Below are 19,861 nucleotides of genomic sequence, written 5' to 3' on the forward strand. Positions count from 1 at the left end.
TTGGAAGGGGGGGAGCCCAAAACTGTCAATTTGCTTGCAGAAGTGCATTTTATCCTAATCTCATTCTCTCTCCAGTATTTCCACTGAAGTATGTTGTTTGAATTAAGAGAGTTTGGAAAGGATGGATGGATGGATGGATGGATGGATGGATAGATCTAAAAGTATTGAATAATTGTTTAAAATGTAAATCAGAAGATTCTTTTTTTAAAGTATTCTTCACAGCCAGCCTTCTAACAAGCAGCTTGAAACTTCTTGACACTTTTTGAAATGTCGCCTGATTTTTGTGTTCTAAATTAATACGGGCTGTGACGGGTGTCTAGTGGGAGATGCTTGACAAGAGTGAGAAAAAGATGAAGAGGGTGGGGGAACCTCAGAGGATCACTTGGTTTATTGTGGCACTAGCTTTGGTAGGCAACAAGTGATTTCATCAGATGTGTCGATGCCAAAACTTCCAAGAGCTGGTGTACACATGCATGCTCATGATTTGATCTTGCATTGCTTAATTTGTCAGCCTGGGATGGCCTTCTGCCAAATTTGCCTCCATTGAAAAGGACTCTGGGTCTAAGAGCTGCTGTACATGCCATGTGAGTGTTTTCAAAATGTTTCATACTGGAAGTGTGACTGACTTCTCTTGCACTAAGGTAAGGATGGGTGAGACATTTAGAGCCATGCACAAATTGCCTCTTGTAATTCCCCACCTTACTTGTGGGTAAGGAAGTATGAGAATTCTGTTTTTGCACACAAAACATGTGAGCATGCCCTGTTTGAAGCACTGACCATGAACAATTGAACTGCAAACAAATGAATCAAAGCTGGGAAGCCTACAACTGCACAAAGAAATGAGAGAGATAATTATACAAAAAAAGGGGTAAACAGACCAATACAGTATCAAAACTGATTTAGTGAGAATAGGAATGTGCAAACCCACCCCCATTCAGGTTCTTCATGTGCCCACCCAGCCCCTTCCCCTCTCACTTGTCCCCGGACTGTGCTCGAGCCCCTCCCACATTCGGTGGGCAGCCCGCACTCACCCAGGCACCTCGTCGACCTCCACAGTCACCATTTTTTGAAAAAATAAAATGGCGATGGCAAAATGTGCATATTTGCATATGCACGAAAATATGCATTTTTGCAAATTGGCATACACAGATATGTGTGCTCGCAAAAATGTTCATTTTTGAACACACAAATATGCACATTTGCAAAAATGTGCATTTTTGTGCATGCACAACTATGTGCATTTTTGCTATCACCATTTCATTTTTCAAAAAATGGCAACCGCGGAGTTTGATGAGACCATCAGGGTGAGTGCAGGCCACTTGCCGCATGCAGGCAAGGGGGGAAGTGGGGGCAGGGGCTTGGCAAGCGGGGTTCAGGGTGTGGGCGGGGGGGGGGTTCCACTGGATACCTGGACAGAATCAGGTGTCCTTGCCATCTCTAAATGTGAGCTCCACTGATTACATGATAAGATAAAATGACCAGGAACAAAGCATACTGGTTACAAAAGCATGGGACCACACATATGAACACTGAAGTACAAAGCTGAAACTTGGATGTTTATAAACACAGAAAGATTCCATAGATAGTACGTGCATGTGTTTTTTTTTAAAGTCAGACATGATAGGCTACGTAAACATTTATGTAGCCTATCACGTCGTGTGTGTTTTTTTTCCCCAACACTGGAAATGACGGTGGTGGCAACCGGTCAGAAGACCAGCTGCCGCCGCCGCCGCCAGAGCCACTGCCGACCGGAAGATCCTCCCCAGGTAAGTCTCATCCCGGGGGGGATCTGTGGGGGGGCGGGGGGCAGGCTGTTCCGCCACGGAGTTCGGGGGGCCGAATGCACTGGCATTCGGCCTCACCAAGATCTGTGGCGGAATTCTCTGCCATCCCTAGACGAATCTGATCTCATTTTTGGAACAAGTAACCTCCCTTGTGGACTGCGGGAATGCTGTGGACATCATATACCTCAACTTCAGCAAAGCTTTCGACAAAGTGCCCCATGATATCCTCATGAGCAAACTAGTTCAAAGTGGGCTAGATGGAACAACGATTTGGTGGATCTACAGTTGGCTACAGAATCGGACTCAAAGAGTGCTGATCAATGGGATCTTCTCCAACTAGGGAGAGGTAACTGGGCTCAATCCTAGGCCCAGTGCTCTTCAACATTGTTATTCATGACTTGGAGAAGGAGGTACAGGGAATGCTGATCAAATTTGCAGATGACACCAAATTGGGCGGGATAGCTGATACTTTGGAAGACAGAAACAAAACCATTTTAAAAGAAAAACATTTTAAAAAAATAAAAAGGAACAAATAAGAAAAAGAAACCAAATGCACAGTTATAAGATGGGGGATACGTGGCTCAACAACACTACAAGTGAGAAGGACCTTGGAATTGTCGATCACAAGCTGAATATGAGCAAACAATGTGATGTGGCTGCAAAAAAGGCCAATGCTCTTTGGGGCTGCATTCATAGAAGCATAGCTTCTAAACCCTGGGAAGTACTAGTTCCCCTCTACTCAGCACTGGTTAGGCCTCATCTGGAGTACTGTGTCCAGTTCTGGACACCACATTTTAAGAAGGATGCAGACAAACTGGAGAGGGTTCAGAGGAGGGCAACAAAGATGATCAGGGGACTGGAAACAAAGCCCTATGAAGAGAGACTGAAGGAACTGAGCATGTTTAGCCTTGAGAAGAGAAGACTGAGGGGAGATAGGATAGCGCTCTTCAAGTCCTTGAAAGGTTGTCACAGAGAGGAAGGCCAGGATCTCTTCTCCATCATCCTAGAGTGTAGGACACGGAACAATGGGCTCAAGTGACAGGAAGCCAGATTCCAGCTGAACATCAGGAAAAACTTCCTGAGTGTTAGAGCAATATGACAATGGAACCAATTCCCTAGGGAGATGGTGGGGCCTCCCACACCGGAGGCATCAAGACGAGGCTGGACAGCCATCTGTCAGGGATGCTCTGACTTGGATTCCTGCCTTAAGCAGGGGTTGGACTTGACAGTCTCACAGGCCCCTTCCAACCCTACTATTCTTTGATTCTCTGATTCTATGAACTTTGTGATTTTTTGGTTAAATTTGTATTGAAAGTTAACTGAAAGAAAATGACCACCCATCTGCCCTTGCCAAATTCAATAGATAAAGCTCTTCCCAGCATGAAGAGGATCAAAATGTTCCTGCCTGCCATACAGCCCTCAAATGAGGAAAAAGAGGTGGCATCCCTAATTAAACACTAATTAAACACTAAGGTGGCTGAATACACAGAGATTCAAACCTTGACTTTAAAGAGCAAATCACCCAAAACCCTGGAATGGGCAGATCTGTGAGTTTTGGTTCATTCTCCCCTAATGTACCTTCTACTAGAATTGCAGTTCTAGCCAAGGTTCTGATATCTCATCCAATGCAGATTGTTTGACAGAGGCTTAAAAAAAAAAAATCAATATATGCATGTGCCTCGGTAACGTAGAAGCGGAGAAGATAAATAAATGTCTGGGCTATGCAGCACTCTGCACAAAATTTGGAAACCAAATGAATAAATAAATAGGTACAGCAATTAAGGATTCCAAATATATCAGCCCCACTTCAGCAACAAGACCAAGTGTGTGTGTGTGTTTGTGTGTTTCAATGCTAAACTCTGAGGGAGAAATTCAAATGAGGAGGATTTCAGGAGCATCCCAATGAGAAACCTCCAACCCCAAACCACTAATTGCCCTCATATCTTCAAGGGGAGTGGGGGCTTGTTGTTGTTCAGTCGTTCAGTCGTGTCCGACCCTTCATGACCCCATGGGCCATAGCACGCCAGGCCTTCCTGTCCTGCGCTCTCTCCCGGAGCGTGCTCAAGTCCATACTCATTGCATCGGTGATGCTATCCAGCCATCTCATCCTCTGCCGTCCCCTTCTCCTTTTGCCTTCAGTCTTTCCCAGCATCAGGGTCTTTTCCAGGGAGTTTTCGCATTAGGTGGCCAAAATATTGGAGCTTCAGCTTCAGTATGTGTCCTTCCAATGAGCACTCAGGGTTGATTTCCTTTAGGATTGACTGATTTGACCTCCTTGCAGTCCAGGGGACTCGTAAGAGTCTTCCATTAATACCCCACTGATGAATCAATTCAAGTGAATGTTTTTCCCAAGACAAAAAATGAGTCAACACCTCCATTCCCCCAAAGCTGCCTATGTAAGCTTCATCCAGCTCATGGTCTTTTTCTCCGCCTCTGTATTGCTTTGGCTTCTTCTCAATGTGGACCAAGGGGAATGTTGCCTTAGGAATTAATTCCCAGCTTCTTCATCACAGCACTGGCCCTGGAGTACATCTTCTGAATACCAGAGAACCTGTCTGAGGAGACAAAAGCTTATGCAAATAGAACAGCTCTGTTTTCCCTTGTTCTGCCTTAAGCACTCTCTAAGCCAGTACAACTTGCCAATTCCATGTTAAAATGATTCACATGGAGGCAGTACGGCAGCAAGGCAAAAGAGAGGTAGTGCTTGATTCAGCAATGAGTCAGCTCACTCCTAGGGGCTTTGAGGGGTGATGCCAGAAATGGGACTTTTGCACTGCAGTGGGTCAGCATGGGTTCATTTATTATATGAATATACATTGCAGAATGTGAATGAGCCAGTCTGAGAACCATAGGGATGGAATTGGTCATTTTCTCTATATCAACAGCAAGGGACGGTGGCCTGCAATTGTAAATGAAATGAATGAACCAACCTAATCTGCACTTCTTGGACTAATACATGGATCAGAATGCAGTTAATCTTCAAATGGTCCATGCAAGACAACATTGCTCACAAAAATGTGAATACCAAGAGGAAATGGCACAAAAATGCACATTTAATGAGGAATTGTGTGCTAAAATGCATGTTTTAGGGGAAATTGCATGCAGTGCTGTGTATTTTCTTAGGAAAACATGCACAAAATGTGCATGTCCTGGATAAAACGTGTATAATTTAAATGCACATTTTTGAACTTTAAAAAAACAAATCACAGAAAATGGAACTGAATCCTGACTGAACACAGATGAAAGTGAAATGGAAGAAAAATAGACTGATCTTTTCATTCCCATCAGCACCTTTGGACTCCATGTATCCTGTCCAGATATTGGATTCCAACTCCCATCAGACTCAGCCAGCATGACCAATGGTCAGGGAAGATGGGAGGTGTAGTCAATTTGTATATATTTCCATGCACATTTTTCAAAATATATACATTTTTGTACACATTTTTCAAAATGCATTTTTTCTACAGTTTTCCAAATCTATACATTTGTGCAAGAATTTTTTTTAATCAGATAACATTGGGGGGGGGGACATCTCCCAAAATATATTCATTTTTTGTGTAGTTTTTCAAAGGTATGCAATTTGTATACATATTGGTGTTTGTGTGTGTGTGTGTGTGTGTACGGTGGGGGGCAAACAGCATTGCAGATGTCAGAAAAGTATGAACTTTGATGCCTAACTCCACTGCAGTTCATATTTAGGTTTGGGAAGCATGAATTTGGTAAGTTTGTGCTGAAAAGAAAACTGATTGGATGTCAGGCCTGGCTCCCTTGCTATATCAGTAACCTGACATGTGCTAAAGAAACAGCTATTTTCTTTATTACAACAGGAGACTAACCCAGGCACGTCACCATAGCCCACAGATCAGAGTCCTTCATGAGCCCCAAGTTGTAAACAAACTCAGATAATTCAACCAGGAGCCAGAAACTGGCTTTTTAAGTCCAGTGGTAAAATCCAGAACAGCAGCCCAAGGAACAGGTTTCAAAGCAAGCAATAGTTCAGGATTCAAGAATAGTCTAGCAAAGGAGTGTCAGGATCAGTGATGTTGTAATCACAAACCTCTTTTGCCTCCATGCCTGTTTTTATGTGGGGCGGGGTGACTAGAGCTCTTCAGTTGTCAACCTCATCTTATGGCACATCTTTGCCCAAAGCCAGGAACTCCACCTAATTGGATGTCTCTCCTCCTCTCTCTTCACCCACCAGTGTTGCTAGGGTGACAACCTAAGGCATGGCCCCTCCTAGGGATGGCAGGGAATTCTGCCACAGACTCCAATGAGGCTGGATTCTAAAGAATCTGGCCCCCCAGAGTCCGTGGTGGAATGGACCACTCACCTCCGCCACCCCGTGAAGTTCGCACCTGCCAGATCCTACCTGCCGCCGTCCAGGTCCGGGTCTGGGTCTGGGTCCGTCCATTCACTCTGCTGCCATCCACTGCCAGTCTGCAGACGCAAATGGCGTCTGGCATAGCGGACACCATTTGCATCCCTGCTCTTTGCCATGATAGGCTATGTAAATCTTTGCCATGATAGGCTACATAAAGATTTATGTAGCCTATCACAGCAAAGAGCTGGAACACAAATGGCGTCCGCTATGCCAGACGCCATTTGCGTCCTCAGACCCACAGCAGACGGAAGTTGGCGGAGCTGGCCCAAGGCGGAGTTGGGTCAGGTGGCAGATGTCAGGTGGGAGTCTGGAGGGGCTGAGCTGGTAAAAGTTGGGCCAGTTGGCAGATGTCAGGAGGGAGTCTGAAGGGGCTGAGCAGGCGAAAGTTCACTGAGCTCCAGCCTGCAAACGGTTCCCTCCGACATCCCTACAAGAGAGGGAAAGAGAAACAGAAGGTGATTGTGCAAGTAATGCCAAAAAGTGTTCTCAGGGGGTGAGGGTGTTTGACACTGCAGATTTTTTTGGTGGGGGGATGCTTGTGTCATTTTGCCCCATTCCTATTTAATACCAACGTTAAATGTCTTCCTGAAAAATCATTGAGCCAAACTCATGCGCAAATGCTCAATATGTAGTAGGGATGGCGGAGAATTTCTCCCCGAAACTTCGGGGGGCCAAGCGCCAACGTGTTCGGCCCCCCAAAGAAGTTTCGGGGAGAAATTCTCCGCACCCCCCCACCCCCCACACCCCCCCTCCGGGACGGGACTTACCTTTCCCAAATGTCCCTCCCGGCGGTGGGTCCGGCTGGCGGTTCGTCGGGTCTTTGTCCAGGGTGGGAGCGGCAGCCGGTCTTTCGACCGGCTGCCGCCGCCGCCATTCCAATAAAAGAAAAAAAAATGCCCCCATGATAGGCTACGTGACAATTAACGTAGCCTATCACGGCTAGATTTGCAAAGTCAGCCGTGATAGGCTACGTAAATCATCACGTAGCCTATCACGGGTGACTTAAAAAAAAAAAAAGCGTGTACGGCTAATGGCAGCCCCCATAGGGAGCCACCATTCGCGTTCCTTATTTGGTCGCTGTAGTCTAAGTAAAAATTACGTAGACTACGGCGAAAATAAGGGCAACGCTATTTGCGTTGCCCTTCTTTTCGCCGTAGTCTACGTAAAGATTTACGTAGACTACAGCGACCAAATAAGGAACGCGAATGGTGGCTCCCTATGGGGGCCGCCATTTGCGTATGCGCTTTTTTTTTTTTAAGTCACCCGTGATAGGCTACGTGACGATTTACGTAGCCTATCACGGCTGACTTTGCAAATCTAGCCGTGATAGGCTACGTTAATCGTCATGTAGCCTATCACGGGGGCGTTTTTTTTTTTTTTTTCTTTTTATTTCACGGCCGGGCAAGGCGAGGCGCCTCCTCCCCTGCCTGAATTTCAGCCGGGCGAGGCGGGAAGCCTCCCCCCCGGCCTGAACTTCGCGGGGAGAGCAGCGAAGCGCCTCCCCCCCACCACGAAAAGCTGCGAGACCAGGTAAGTGACTTTCGTGCACCCCTAATATGTAGCTAAAGTCCAGTCTGAAATGCTGTCCTAACGATCTTCGAAAGGGGTTGCTGGCCTGGAATGGACTGTGGAGTTCAGGCCAGGCATCCATTTTCAGCTTTAGAAGCTGGCCTGTGTGTCTTCTGGGCATGCAGAAGATAAGTCTGTCTATCCACAGACATGACCAAAATCAGATACACATAGCCAGCTTAAGAAACTTCCCTGAGCAGTTTATCTTTATGCTCAGTCTGCTACAAAGAGATTACCAAAACTAAGAATTTAAACAATGGTAAACTGGAAAGAGCCATAGGAATTCGTCTCCCCATGTAGTAGAGGTCAGTCTGGTGGCAGCATCTAAGAAATGAACATGAAGGTTTCCTGTAGAGCAGCCTTCCTCAGCCATGTGCCCTCCAGAGGTGCTGGACCAAAATTCCCATCATCCCCTGGTGATGGGACTTATTGTCCAAAACATCTGGACAGTACTGGCTTGAGGAAGGCTCTTTTAAAGCAGAGGAAGAAATGAGGATCACATGCAATGAATGTATGGAAGGACTAACTAAATTCCTCTCCTCTAGGCATGGGTGAGAAATCCATTGTTGTGGCTTCCTCTGTTGCTGTGGACTCTCGGAATAAGAATTGGGGTTGGAGTCAGAGATAACAGAGTCTCATTTAGAGCCTATTCAAAATATGCAGGGTCAGCCTCCTCGGAATCTGTCTGTGCCTAGTTTCACAGAGGGGTGCAGTCAGGGAGTGCCAGTTATTATTTCACAAACGCAGCCAGAGCAATCCTTGGACAGAGCACCTGAGTTGGTGCAGCTTAAAGAACTTTACCTGATGAGCAGGCAAGAAGCAGATTTAGCTGGGGAGGGGCTATGGGGGTACAAACCCCACTCCCCTGAGTCTGCTGGGGGGTCTATGTGGGGGAGGCGACCCGTTCCTCCCCCCGGAATCCTCCCCGCCTGGCTCTGCTCCACGGCGAGTCCGGTCTGCCAGGGCCAGAGGGAACATTGCATTCACTGCAGCAGGGGCAGCACTGCAGAAGAGCAGGAAGGGAGTGTTCCAGTCCTGCTCTTTCCCCCCCCTACCACCACAACGTTCCCTCCTTCCCTGCCACTGGCAAGGATGGAGGGAACGGCATCATGCCGCAGTGGCAGGAATTTGTGCTTTTTTCCTCCCCTACCCAGGTTGGGGTGGTGGTGGTGGAAACCTGGGCAAGGTCCCGGATTTTGCAGGTGGTCCCCTGGCTTGGTTCGCAAGGGCAAGCCGACCTGGAGGCAGTGCAGGAATCTGACAGGCCCTAAAAGGGCCAGATTCCCACACAACAGAAATCCCTATTCTGTTGACAGTATTTGATCTCAGTGTAACAGTGTTCTCCTTCTAGAGCCAGATTTGATTGCTGAAACAGCAACCTGACATCATCCTATTTACTGCATGACTCCTGATGGGCTTGGATCACCCTTGTGACAAATCACGGATGAAGCACTGTCCACATTCTTAATTGACTTCATTTGCTTCATTCGTAGCCCCATTCAGGCATTGAAAATTGGATTAAAATCAACCCACAAGGGGAAGGAATGCTCCAGCCCCACCCCTTTCCTGGGAATGTCGCGGGAGTCCAAGAGGGGGCTGGACTCCCCCCCACACACTCAGCCTCCCGGATCCCACTTGCTGAGCTTACTGGGTCCAAGTGCCACACAGTCCACAAGCACCTGGCAGCCAGACACCCCGTTGCCGAGCCACCATTTTGCATAAAAATGGTGGCTCGGGTTTTCCCATAAAAGTAATGTTATGTAAATGGCAGCAGAAAAGGGGTCATTTTCACAACATTACTGGAGTCTGGGATGCTGAGCAGGGGGCAGAGGAGTCTACTGAGGTAGAATATGCCTTAATTTACACAAATTGCATGTGTTTTTGCACAAATTGCAATTTCCATACATATTTATACCCGCTTTTTTGCACAAATCACAAATTGCACAAATTAACCCCCAAAAGCAGAAAAACCTGAGCTGGTTCAATTCATTGTGCAATGAGTCAGGCCATCTTGGGAATGCATGAGCTGGAGTCTGGGGGCCAAGCTGGTGAAATTTTGCTGAGCTCTACCCTCAACTGGATTCCTCCAACATTCCTATTTATAACTTGTTCACTATGAAAAAGGAGGAGGTATAGGAAGCCAGCATCTAGGGCCAGCATCAGCAACAGTAACACTGGCAGGGAGAGGGAGGGACAACTTTAGCTTCTAGATGCGAGGTGCAGGTGCAGAGACAAGCAGGAGGTTGCGGGCGCAGAGAGGAGGCACTCAGCCCGCTTGGAGCAATGACAACAGCTGCACCCCGATTTCCCACAGGAAAGGGGAGGACTCTCCCCTCCTACTCCTTAAGTTCAGAGGATTGCTGCGCTTTTCCTCCAAATGGAGACCAACTGCTTCTCTAAAGCTAAAATCCCCTGGTAGGCTGCTCCTTTGAGTTTTCCACTTAGGCTCTGGCAATTAGCATCTGTAAGCATCATTAGGATGAATGGAAATAAAGCTTTGGAAAAGAGCCCTTTTGTCTGCATTTTGATTCTGGCTACTTGAGGATTACAGAAGGCAGCAAGGGCGCTCCTGACACTCACCTGGTTCTCACTCTGGCCCAGGCAACGGTGGTGGTGAGAAGGAGGAGGAGCAGATGCCACCACCATTTTGTTCTCTGGCTCTCTGCCGGTCTAGCAAGGGAGTGGGAGCAAGAACGAGGAAGAGGACTCCAAGAGCAGCAGGTGACAATGGCAGTGAGAAGACAGACTCACTGCTGGAAAGGCACCATTGATGGTGCTTTGCTCACGGGCCCTCAAAAACCTGGAGCTGGTACTACCACCACCAATCATCATATCACAGCTAAGATTAATATGCACATACACACCTGAACCTCTTCAGATATTTCGGTCCTTGCCCCACATTGCCAAAAGGTTCACCATCAGCAAATGGGTATGTATGAGACAAATCGGGGAAGGTCATTTTTCAGTAGCTCTAAACTAGACTATGAGTCATATTCAGAATGTCTTCAGAGATCCCAAGGACGGTGTTAACTAGGAAATCCAGCCATGTAACATGGCCTGTATTCAACCTGCCAGGTATATTTTGTGTCTCTGGTTTGCACAGATGTGTCCAATTCTTTTTAGGACAGTCCTGTCTTGAAAAGGCTTGGGTTATACCAAAGCAGGGTAGAAGAAGAGAAAAAGGACTTGTGTCAAGGAGAAACCCAAGGTCACCCAACAGGACAGACATAGGATATTCACACAGTTTCCTAAGAGGGCTAGCTTATGTATGTCCATCAGATTGTTTTCCATTAAAACTACATCTGTTAAAATGGCTGAGATAAATAAGAGGACAATTGTTTCCACCTTGTGTTTCTCATTAGCAAAAACACAGTCATCTGCCTTTCAAAAAAAACCCCATGATTTATTAATCATTAAGACCAGAACATAATCCAGAAAAAAATTCAGTGTGACAAAACACTTTTTTGGTGGGAAGATGGAAGGAAATACTACATATCTGGGGATTTGAAGATACTAAGAAACACAAAGTGGTGACAGTTCCCCAGGGATTCTGCAAAACCACTCAGCTAATGAAAGTCAAGGAAGAAATGCAATATGATCAAAGGATTTCTTCCACCTATCTCTGGTTTCTTTGGAACTAAGACATTTTAAAAAATGGAAACCAAGCAATTTTATTTTTCTTATGAAAGAACTTGGCCATCTTGCATTTTTGCAAGTTATTTCAGTACTATTCCTTCTTGGGATGCATGCAGTTCCCTGTTTTAATTTTTGTTTTCCCAGTGGGGACATGGACTTTTGCACATGCTCCAAGTTTGATGTTGTTCAGTTGTTCAGTCGTGTCCAACTCCTCGTGACCCCGTGGACCATAGCACGCCAGCCAGGCCTTCCTGTCCTGCGCTCTCTCCCGGAGCGTGCTTAAGTCCATATTCATTGCATCAGAGATGCTATCCAGCCATCTCATCTTCTGCCGTCCCCTTCTCCTTTTGCCTTCAGTCTTTCCCAGCATCAGGGTCTTTTCCAGGGAGTTTTCTCTTCGCATTAGGTGGCCAAAATATTTCAGCTTCAGCTTCAGTATCTGTCCTTCCAATGAGCACTCAGGGTTGATTTCCCTGAGGATGGACTGATTTGACCTCCTTGCAGTCCCAGGGACTTGTAAGAGTCTTCTCTAGCACCACAGTTCAAAAGCATCAATTCTTCGGCACTCAGCCTTCCTTATAGTCCAGCTCTCACTGCCATACGTTACTACTGGGAAAACCATAGCTTTGATTAGACGGACCTTTGTCGGCAAGGTGATGTCTCTACTTCTTACTATGCTGTCTAGGTTTGCCATAGCTTTCCTCCCAAGGAGCAAGCGTCTTTTAATTTCATGGCTACAGTCACCATCTGCGGTGATCTTGGAGCCCAAGAAAATAAAATCTGTCACAGCTTCCATTTCTTCCCCTTCTATATGCCAGGAAGTGATGGGGCCAGATGCCATGATCTTAGTTTTTTTAATGTTGAGTTTCAAACCAGCTTTTGCACTCTCCTCTTTCACCCTCAACAAGAGGCTCTTGAGATCCTCTTCACTTTCTGCCATTAGGGTGGTATCATCTGCATATCTGAGGTTGTTGATAAGTCTCCCGGCAATCTTAATTCTGACCTGTGATTCATCCAACCCAGTGTTTCTCATGATGTACACTGCATATAAATTAAATAAGCAGGGCGACAATATACAGCCTTGTCGTACTCCTTTCCCAATGTGGAACCAATCAGTTTTTCCATGTCTGGTTCTTACTGTTGCTTCTTGACCCTCGTACAGGTTTCTCAGGAGACAGGTAAGGTGGTCTGGTACTCCCATCTCTTTCAGAATTTGCCACAGTTTGTTGTGATCCACACAATCAAAGGCTTTAGCGTAGTCAATGAAGCAGAAATAGATATTTTTCTGGAATTCTCTTGCTTTCTCCATGATGCAGCGAATGTTGGCGATTTGATCTCTAGTTCCTCTGCCTCTTTGAAATGCAGCTTGTACTTCCAGTAGTTCTCAGTTCGCATACTGCTGAAGCCTAGCTAGTAGGATTTTGGCATCACCTTGCTGGCATGTGAAATTAGCACAATTGTACGGTAGTTTGAACACTCTTTGCCATTGCCCTTCTTTGGGATTGGAATGTAAACTGACCTTTTCCAGTCTTGTGGCCACTGTTGAGTGTTCCAGATTTGTTGGCATATTGAGTGCAGCACTTTAACAGCATCATCTTTTAGGATTTTAAATAGCTCAGCTGGAAGACTGTCATCTCCGCTAGCTTTGTTGTTAGTAATGCTTCCTAAGGCCCACTTGACTTCACTCTCTAGGATGTCCGGCTCAAGTTCAGTGACCGCACTGTCATGGCTATCAGGGACATTCAGATCTCTCCTGTATAGTTCTTCTGTGTCTTCTTTCCACCACTTCTTAATCTCATCTGCTTCTGTTAGGTCCCTGCCTTCTTTGTCCTTTATCATGCCCGTCTTTGCACAAAATGTTCCCTTGAGATCTCCGATTTTCTTGAAGAGATCTCTAGTCTTTACCATTCTGTTGTTTTCCTCAATTTTTTTGCATTGTTCATTTAAGAAGGCCTTCTTTTCTCTCCTTGCTATTCTCTGGAACTGTGCATTCAGTTGGGTATATCTTCCCCTTTCTCCCTTGCTTTTCGCTTCCCTTCTTTCCGCAGCTACTTGTAAAGCCTCATCAGACAGCCACTTGGCTTTCTTGCATTTCTTTTTCTTTGGGATGGATTGAGTTGCTGCCTCCTGAACAATGTTACAGACCTCCATCCATAGTTCCTCAGGCATGCTGTCTATCAGGTCTAATCCCTTAAATCTATTCCTCACCTCCACTGTATATTCATAAGGGATATGATTGAGGTCATACCTGCTTGGTTTAGTGGTTTTCCCGACGTTCTTCAATTTAAGCCGAAATTTTGCAAGAAGCAGCTCATGATCTGAGCCACAGTCAGCTCCAGGTCTTGTTTTTACTTACTGTATGGAGCTTCTCCATCTTTGGCTGCAAAGGACATAATCAATCTGATTTCGATATTGACCATCTGGTGACGTCCATGTGTAGAGTCGCCTCTTGTGCTGTTGGAAAAGAGTGTTTGCTATGATCAGCGTGTTCTCTTGGCAAAACTCTATTTGCCTTTGTCCTGCTTCCTTTTGTACACCAAGGCCATGCTTGCCTGTTATCCCAGTGATTTCTTGACTTCCTACTTTAGCGTTCCAATCCCCTATGATGAAGAGGACATCTTTTTTTGGTGTTAGTTCTAGAAGGTGTTGTAGGTCTTCATAGAACCGATCAACCTCAGCTTCTTCGCCATCAGTGGTTGGGGCATAGACTTGAATTACTGTGATGTTGAATGGTTTGCCTTGGATTCGTACTGAGATCATTCTGTCATTTTTGAGATTGTACCCCAGTACTGCTTTTCCCACCCTTTTGTTGACTATGAGTGCAACTCCATTTCTTCTAAGGGATTCTTGCCCACAGTCATAGATATGATGGTCACCTGAATTAAATTCGCCCATGCCTGTCCATTTTAGTTCGCTGATTCCCAAGATGTCGATGTTCAATCTTGCCATCTCATATTTGACCACCTCCAGCTTACCTTGATTCATTGGTCTGACATTCCAGGTTCCTAAACAATATTGTTCTTTACAGCATTGGGTTTTCTTTTCACCACCAGACACATCCACAGCTGAGTGTCCTTTCGGCTTTGGCCCAGCCGCTTCACTCTTTCTGGTGCTACTTGGAAATTCCCTCTGCTCTTCCCCAGTAGTATATTGGACACTGTCCGACCTGAGGGGCTCATCTTCCGGCGTCATCTCTTTTAGCCTTGTGATACATTCCATGGGGTTTTCTTGGCAAGAATACTGGAGTGGGTTGCCATTTCCTTCTCCAGTGGACCACATTTTGTCAGAACTCTCTGCCATGACCTGTCCGTCTTGGATGGCCCTGCACGGCATAGCTTATGGATTCACTGAGTTACGCAAGCCCCTTTCCCACAACAAGGCAGTGATCCATGAAGGGGTAGGCATGTGCAAAAAGGCATGTGGATGCTTACAGGGGTGGACGAAAGTCACTTACCTTTCGTTGAAGGTTGTTTGCGGTGGGGAGGAGGCGCTTCGCTGCTCCCCCCGCGAAGTTCAGGCCAGGGGTGGAGGCTTCCCGCCTCGCCCCGGCCGAAATTCAGGCCGGGGGGAGGCTTCCCGCCTTGACCCGGCTGAAATTCAGGCCGGGGAGGAGGCTTCCCGCCTCGCCCGGCCGCGAACTTGAAAGTTAAAAAAAAAAAAAAACGCCCCTGTGATAGGCTACGTGACGATTAACGTAGCCTATCACGGCTAGATCTGCAAAGTCAGCCGTGATAGGCTACGTTAATCGTCACGTAGCCTATCACGGGTGACTTTAAAAAAAAAAAAAAGCGCGTACGCGAATGGCGGCCCCCATAGGGAGCCGCCATTCACGTTCCTTATTTGGTCGCTGTAGTCTACGTAAATGTTTACGTAGACTACAGCGAAAATAAGGGCAACATAAATAGCATTGCCCTTAATTTCGCCGTAGTCTACGTAAATCTTTACGTAGACTACAGCGACCAAATAAGGAACGGGAATGGCGGCTCCCTATGGGGGCTGCCATTATCCGTACGCACTTTTTTTTTTTTTTAAGTCACCTGTGATAGGCTACGTGATGATTAACGTAGCCTATCACGGCTGACTTTGCAAATCTAGCCATGATAGGCTACGTTAATCGTCACGTAGCCTATCACGGGGGCGTTTGTTTGTTTTTTGCTTTCATTGGAATGGCGGCGGCGGCAGCCGGTCGAAAGACCGGCTGCCGCTCCCGCCCCTCTCGAACACCCGCCGAACCGCCGGCTGGACCCGCCGCCGGGCGGGACATTCGCGAAGGTAAGTCCCGTCCCGGGGGGGATGCGGGGGCGGGGGGGTAGAGGATTTCTCCCCGAAATGTCTTCGGGGGGCCGAACACATTGGCGCTCGGCCCCCCGAAGTTTCGGGGAGAAATTCTCCACCATCCCTAGATGCTTAGAACATCCACCATTGCCTTTCCCTCTATTGTATCTCTACTTGTATTCCGGGGGCTGGAAACAAAGCCCTTTGAGGAGAGACCGAAAGAACTGGGCATGTTTAGCCTTGAGAAGAGAAGACTGAGGGGAGATATGATAGCGCTCTTCAAATGCTTGAAAGGTTGTCACAGAGATGAAGACCAGGATCTCTTCTCAATCATCCCAGAGTGCAAGACATGGAGGAATGGGCTCAAGTGACAGGAAGGCAGATTGCGGGTGAACATCAGGAAAAACTTCCTGACTGTTAGAGCAATACGACAATGGAACCAACTATCCAGGGAGGTGGTGGGCTCTCCCACACTGGAGGCATTCAGCCATCTGTCGGGGATGCTCTGTCTTGGGTTCCTGCATTGAGCAGGGGGTTGGACTCGATGGTCTTATAGGCCCCTTCCAACCCTACTGTTCTATGATTGTAAGACAGTGGCTTCAAAGGCCACTAGTGAAAGCTGTAGTGGGGGAGGGTTGAGTACCTCAGCATGCTTCTCAGTTTCCCCAAATAGGGCACCGAATAGCATGCTAATCTTTTGCATGCTAATAACATCCTAATTGTATCCATTTCCACAGAAGAGAGCCTTCTCTTTGACAGTAATGGACAGGATGATCATCATTTTCCTGCCCTGCTCAGCTCACACCTACTCATGAGTAATCAAGCGGCTGCTCACTATCAGCACTTTGCCCCCTGATTACTGTCATGCCTGCCCCTGATGCAGTAGTTTCAGAGGAAGAATCTGATTCAGAGATAGAAGAATTATGATTTAGGGACTAGTCAAGTTTGGCAAGGGGTTGGGAATTCTCCACCGCCTAGTTTCACAGTAGATACCAGGCAGGAGGAGGACCCAACTCCTTCACAAATACCATCAGACCTAGCCACAGGGAAGGCACTCAGGAGGTGGGGGTGGGGGAAAGTGGCCAGAAGGCAGATTTAGCTGAAGAAGGGATGTGCCTGAGGCTGTCTCCTAAGCAATGATGGTGATTGAAGAGGCTAGGGGGAACGCAACCATTTTGAAGAAGGTCTTGTCTTCCCCTGCCAGATTGACAAGTGAAGATCTCTAGTCACTCCGCCCCCACATAAAAGCTAACACAGAGGCAAAACCGTTTTATCCATACAATGTCACTGGTCTTGGACATTCATTTGCAAGGACGCCAGACTACTGCATGCCTCGAATCCTGTGTTTTGGGACCCTGCTTTGGATTATAATGCTGGACTTTAAGATTCTGCCTCTGGCTCCTGAATTTATTGAACTTGAACACACTAAAGACTGATCTTTAAAGACTCTGGTGAGGTGCCTGTGTTTGTGTTCTGGTCTAAGAAAAGAGTTTGCTGATTCTTTAACACATGTCTAGTTGCCGATGCTACATTACAGAGTTGTTGGGAAGAGTGATCTGCTTATATATGGGGAGGGGGGGGGGGTAAAGCAGCACAACAGCAAAGCAACAAGGCTCTGGATCTGGTATGAAAGCATACCAGATCTTAAGGTAAAATATGTCAGGAAGACAGGTAGACTAACAATGCAGTAATTTAGAGTGCAATCCAATGCAAGTTAAGAAAGAAAAAAAGTCCTACAACTCCCAGCATGCCCTAGTCAGGCATGCTGGCTGGGGCATAGTGGGAACTGTAGGACTTTTTTCTGTCTAACCCCACATAGGATTCCACCCTTAAAAATATTTGTTGTTCAGTCATTCAGTTGTGTCCGACTCTTTGTGACCCAATGGACCGTAGCACGCCAGGCCTTCCTGTCCTGCGCTCTCTCCCGGAGTGTGCTCAAGTCCATCTTCATTGCATCAGTGATGCTATCTAGCCATCTCATCCTCTGCCGTCCCCTTCTCCTTTTGCCTTCAGTCTTTCCCAGCATCAGGGTGTTTTCCAGTGACTTTTCTCTTAAAAATATATTAAGAGCAAAATGTTTCAGCTTCCACCTTCATTGGTAGCTGGGATGTTAAATGGATTTGAAGAGTGGCACTTTTGGTATGCCGGAAATTCCTAAAGAGAAAACAAACTAACAAAACAGAGGTATGAGTGGTATAATGCCTATGACTTGTCCTCCAGGTTAAGGCCATTTGAACTAAGAATTCTGGGTCTGTAGATTCAAACGTTTCCCCTTTTGTCAAGCATGTCATTTTCCTTTGTTTGTTCAATTGGAAGCAATTGCAAATCTGAGAGATTTGTTGTGGACTATGATCCTGCTGCCCCAAATCACCACCAGATAATGAAAGATAGTTACTCGATTATATCCCATTGTGCTCGAATATGCCATTCATTCTCCACCATGCATCACATTCAGAAAACCACCCACTTCGCATAAATGGTTAGTTAAAGCTGCACTTAAGCAAGATATTTGTAACCCAGGATCACACCAATATAAATCAGTGCATTGCATTACCTGCAGTTACCTCCAAGAAACCACTTCTTTTAGGAGCGCGGTTACTAACAAATTCTTGCGCTGGTAAAATGCACTTTCACCAATAATGTGAGTTATTTAATTGAATGTGAAAGAAAACAAAAGGGGAAAAAAAGAAAAAGAAAAAAGTTGCCACATGCAAAATGTAGGGAAAACTACCTAGGAAGAAGTTTCCTTACTGACAAATCTGCGATTTTTATCAAAAAACCAGAATAACCTGTTGCAAGACATTTTAACTCACCTGCACATCGTCTCCTTGATTTACAGTTGCTTCCAGTTAAACGAGCAAAGGACATGGACATGCTTAATAAAAGGAAAAACTGTATTTTTAAAAAACATTACTCTGTTGTTAGTCTATCTCACACACAGAGAGAGAGAAATATATATTTCTGTGTGTGTGTGTGTGTGTGTATGTATATATATATATATATATATATAGAGAGAGAGAGAGAGAGAGAGAAAGAAAGAGACAGAGACAGAAAGAAAGTGGAAGAGAAAGAGGAAGAGAAGGAGCATGCATGCGTCCATGCACCAACGCACGCACGCAAGCGCACACACACACGCGCGTTGGTGTAAAGCGGAGGCTGTGGATCCACTGTCTTAACAGCACAGATATTGATGAGGGATGAAGCCAAAAAGTTTAGCTTGAAATTTATATTTTAATATTCTGTTGTTAGTCTTTCTTTATACTAATATTGTCAACAGTGTGAGCTTCCCTTGAAATTCCTTTCAATTTGCAGCACCTGGTTCCTTGATGAAAAGAGGAGACCTGGGAAATTGAGTGCAGGGAGACCTGGGAAATTGAGTTTCCAAGAGCAGTTGCAGAAATCACTTTGAGGGCTGGGGAGGAAGGAGTTGAATTCTTTTCCAACTCAGCGTAACATCCAACCAGCGTAACATCCAACGATCAGTCTGTTTCCTGCCTCCCAGCTGAGCTGAGCAGAGCAGAGCAGAGCAGAGGAAGCTGCTCCAGCTGGTCCAGGGACTACAGAAGCAGGCAAGCTCCCAGAGAGCGAGCGACCAGGGGGAGCAAACAGGAGTTGGACAGGGGAGTTGCAGTGGTAGAAGCGACAAAGAAGACAAAGGAGACAGAGGCTAAGAGGTAAGTGGGCTGCAGGAAGCCCAGGGGGCTGCCCTTTATCCTTCTGAGTGGCTGTGAGCTCACCAGGAGCTTCTGAGAGCTCCAACTGAATTGGGGGTGTGTGGCCTGAGTACTCCCAGCAGCTGAGTGGGCGGGAAGCTTCAGTCTTTTTCCCACCTCCCAGCTGAGCACAGCAGAGCAGAGCAGAGCAGAGCAGAGCAAGCTGCTCCAGCTGGTCCAGGGACTACAGAAGCAAGCAAGCTCCCAGAGAGCAAGCGACCAAAGCGAGCGGACAGGGGGAGCAAACAGGAGTTGGCCAGGGGAGTTTGGCAGGGGAGGTCAAGGGGAGGCCCCTAACATGTTTTTAAATTATTTTTTCTTGTAACACACACTTCCACACCAGTGGGACTCTGCTTTTAACCTCTACTGAGTAGAGGAGCAGGCACAGGCTAGTCTAGAACAATCACAAAGCTAGACACAAAAAGGGAAAAGAGGCTATGGAAGGACAGGACTCTCCAGTGGTGGTGACCTGCAAGGTGTGTGCCATGTTTGTTTTCTTGCCT

Source organism: Heloderma suspectum, chromosome 15, assembly GCF_057233095.1.
Source record: "Heloderma suspectum isolate Gila_16-S chromosome 15, 16-S_ref, whole genome shotgun sequence".
Lineage (NCBI taxonomy): Eukaryota > Metazoa > Chordata > Lepidosauria > Squamata > Helodermatidae > Heloderma > Heloderma suspectum.